Source organism: Cryptomeria japonica, unplaced genomic scaffold, assembly GCF_030272615.1.
Source record: "Cryptomeria japonica unplaced genomic scaffold, Sugi_1.0 HiC_scaffold_326, whole genome shotgun sequence".
In the NCBI taxonomy this organism is placed as follows: Eukaryota; Viridiplantae; Streptophyta; class Pinopsida; order Cupressales; family Cupressaceae; genus Cryptomeria; species Cryptomeria japonica.
In genome coordinates, this window is record NW_026729148.1 from 63,206 (window position 1) to 67,165 (window position 3,960).

The 3,960-nt window shown below is 60.1% G+C and overlaps 1 non-coding gene across 1 annotated transcript; it reads left to right on the forward strand.

Moving 5' to 3' along the window:
• The first annotated feature begins 3,010 nt into the window (after positions 1-3,010).
• On the forward strand, positions 3,011-3,129 carry LOC131870415 (5S ribosomal RNA). The gene has a single exon (XR_009368726.1). It is a non-coding gene; the product is annotated as a 5S ribosomal RNA (ribosomal RNA).
• The last annotated feature ends 831 nt before the right edge of the window (positions 3,130-3,960 follow it).

Genomic DNA, 3,960 nt, shown 5'->3' on the forward strand with positions numbered 1-3,960 from the left:
TGTCTGATTCTCATACATGTGTAGCCTGCAACAACGATTAGGACATCCACCCCAACTTCTGAATTCGTCTGCGTTGACCGCACCAAAGGTGCACGCCTTGGTGCTCACCAAAATCCGACTTCCGACTTCTTCTGCTATGCGGGGTCTTTGAGGTTGGCGCAGTGCGCACAACCAGGGGAGTCAACCCACCGAATGCAACACCTCCCCTATATAAGCTATTTGTCTGATTCTCATACATGCGTAGACTGCAGCAATGATTAGGACATCCACCCCAACTTTTGACTTCTTAAACAAGACAGGGTCTTTGAAGTTGGTGCAGTGCACACAACCAGGGGAGTCGACCCATCAAACGCAACACCTCCCCTATATAAAGCTATTTGTCCGATTCTCATACGTGTAGTCTGCAGCAGCGATTAGGACATCGACCCCAACTTCCGAATTCGTTTGCATTGACCGCACCAAAGGTGCACGCCTTGGTGTGCACCTTGGAGTGCACTTTGGTGCTCACCTCGGTGCACACTTTGGTGTGCACCTCGGTGTGCACCAAAGGTGCGCACCTTGGAGCGCACCAAAGGTGTACACTTTGGAGCGCACCACATAGGGTCTTTGAGAGGTTGGCGCAGTGCGCACACCAAGGTGGGTGTTGAGGTGCGTGCCGAGGTGGGTGGGTGCTAGGGTGCGCTCCATGGTGGGTGCCAGGGTGGGTGCGTGCTAGGGTGGATTCCAAAGAGGGTCATAGGGTGGGTGCCAAGGTGGGTTGGTGATATAGTGGGTTCAAAGGTGGGTACTAGGGTGGGTTCCAAGGTGGGTCACAAGTTGGGTGCCAGGATGCGTGGGTGTTAGGTTGGGTGCCAAGGTGGGCTCCTGCGTGGGTGGGTGCTAGGGTGGGTTTCAAGGTGGACGCGAGGGCGGGTGCCAAGGTGGGTAACAAGTTGGGTGTTAGGATGGGTGAGTGCTAGAGTGGGTGCCAAGGTGGGTGGGTGCTAAGGTGGATGCCAAGGTGGTTCACAGGGTGGGTGGGTTCTAGGGTGAGTTCCAAGGTGGGTCACAGGTTTAGTGCTAGGGTGCGTGTCAAGGCGGGTGTCGAGGTGCCTGGGTGCTAGGGTGTGGATGCCAATGTGGGTCATAGGGTGGGTACTAGGGTGGGCTGCAATGTGGGTGCCAAGGTGGGTAACATGCTCGGTTGGTTCTAAATTGGGTGTCAGGGTGGGTGTGCACCCACCTTGCCCGAGGTGGGTGCCAAGGTGCCAGTGTGGGTGGGTGCAAGGGTGGGTAGGTGCTAGGGTTGGTGTCAGGGTGGGTGGGTGCTAGGTTGGGTTCCAAGGTGGGTGCGAGGGTGAGTGTCAAGGTGGGTCACAGGTTAGGTGCTAGGATGGGTGAGTGCTAGGGTGCAAAGGTGCCAGGGTGGGTGCTAGGATGGGTCGATGCTAGGGTGAGTGGCAAGGTGGGTCCACAAGTGTCAAGGTGGGTGCCGAGGTGGGTGCCAACTTGGGTTCCAAGGTGGGTGCCAAGTGGGCGACTGCTATGGTGGATGCCAAGGTGGGTCACGGGGTGGGTGCCAAGTTGCTAGGTTGTGTTCCAAGGTGGGTGCCAACGTGGCTGCTAGGGTGCGTGGGTTAAAGGGTGTGTCACAACGTGGGTGCCAGGATGGGTGCGCACCCACACTGGCCAAGACGGGTGCAAGGTTGGGTTCCAAGCCCGGTCACAGGCTGGGTGCTAGGATGGGTGGGTGCCAAGGTGGGCACCAGGGTGGGTGCACCCACCCTGGCCAAGGTGGGTCACGGGGTGGGTCCTAGGGTGGGTAACGGGGTGGGTACTAAGGTGCGTGCCAAGGTGGGTCATGGGGTGGGTGCCAAGGTGGGCACCAGGGTGGGTGTGCACCAACCCTAGCCAGGGTAGGTCACGGGGTGGTTGTCGGGGTGGGCGTCAAGGAGCCAAGGTGGGTGGCAAGTAGCCAAGTTGCGTGCCAAGGTGGGTGTCGGGGTGGGTGCCAAGGATCCAAGGTGGGTGCCAAGGAACCAAGGTGGGTGTCTGGGTGGGTGCCGAGGTGGGAGCCAGGGTGGGTCCCAAGGTGAGTGCAAAGGTGGGTGCCAGGGTCAAGGTGAGTGCCAATGTGGGTTCCAAGGTGCCAGGGTCAGGGTGAGTGCCAATGTGGGTTCAAAGGTGCTAAGTTGGGTGCGAGGTTGGGTGCGAGGGTGGGTGGGTGCCAAGGTGTGCTAGGTGGAAGCCCGGGTGGGTCGGCATCCCATGGGTGTCGAGTTGGGTGCCTGATGGGTGCTTCTTGTCAAGTTTTAGTCGTCGGGACTCATTTCGAGCCTTAGAGGTCGTTTCTTGTCCGGTTGCCCTGTCTTCGACCTGGGAACCCAATTTTGGTCCTCGGGTCCCATTTTTTTTTGTCTCGCATCCCACTTTTGGCCTGTGGCCTTTTCGGGGTCGATTCTCGTTTTGGGCATCAGAGCATGTTTCTTCTCCTAAAACCCAATATTTGTTTATTAAGTCTCGGAACACATTTTTGTTCTCGTGGACCCATCATGGGTCTTGGAACGCATTTGTGGTCCTTGGGTCCCATTTTGCATCCCGAAACTTGTGTTTTGGTGCTTGATCCCTATTTTGGGTGCCCACCTTGCACCAAGTGCGCACCCGGGGCAAACCGAGCGCCTTGGTGCACCGGGGCAAGATCGAGCGTGCACCCGAGGCGCCCCGAACATGCACCAAGGTGCACTCGGCCCACATGTGAGCGCAGGTCGTTGCGCCCGAGGTGGTGTGTGGGCACCGCGTTGCAGACGGGACACTGCACGCACACGACGCCCCGTCCAGGTGCACGCACGTAGGCCGGGCCGGGTGCACACCCGACGCCCTAGCAAGGTGCGCGCACCCGGGCAGGGCTCACACTTGGCGAACGGGGCGCACTTCGCGAGGGAGGGTGTGCACCTCGACGGGGGTGGGTGGCCGGGGTGGATTCGCACGTGGGTCGCGGTTTGCTAAGTACACACTGCGACAAGCTCATAACGGGTGCGATCATACCAGCGTTAGTGCACCGGATCCCATCAGAACTCCGCAGTTAAGCGCGCTTGGGCCGGAGTAGTACTGGGATGGGTGACCTCCCGGGAAGTCCCGGTGTTGCACCCTTTTTTAGTTTTTCGCCGGGCGTCGCAATGCTATTTGAATAAACCTTTTGCCCGTTTGCGTTCTCGTCGGGGCCGGGCCGGGCCGGGGTGCGCTGCCCGCACTACCGCGCGCGCGGGGGCGACACCGAGCGCGCACCCGAGGCGCCCCGAGCACACAGGCCACGGTGCAACCCGGGCGTTGTGCGCGCACCCCGGTGCGCCCGAGGTGCTGCGCGCGCACCCAGGTGAAATCGGTGTGCACCTCGGCCAGTGCGCGCTCGGTCGAGTCGCGCACGTTGGCCAAGGTGCACGGTGATGTTTCTTACTCTAAGGTTCCGCACCAGACGCCCGGGACAGGTGAGCGAAGCTGGGCGGGGCCGGGTGCGCGGCCGGGGCAGGTGCACGCAGCTGGAGAGAGCTTTGGAGCACACCAGAGGTGCGCACCTTGGAGCACACTTCGGAGCGCACCAATGATGCGCTCCATTCAAAAGTTTCCTGAAAAGGCAAAAAAAGTTGAGATTATAGAATTTCCCACTTGAGAGATTGTAAAAAAAAAAAATTTAAAATGAAGGAAACGCGGGTGCCAAGGTGTGCGCGCCCGGGTGCGCAGCCCAGCCAAGGTGTGCGCACCAAGGCGCCCACCCTGGCGAAGGTGCACGCAAGGTGCGCACCCGAGGCAAACCGGACAATTAACCCAACTTTCGACTTCGCGCGCACCTGCGCACCTTGGAGCGCACTTCGGAGCGCTCCTTGTTGCGCACCAATCTTGGGCACCTCGGAGTGCACCATGGCGCCCACCAAGGTGCGCACCCGGGGCAAACCGAGCTCCGACTTCGTGCGCACCTTGGAGCGC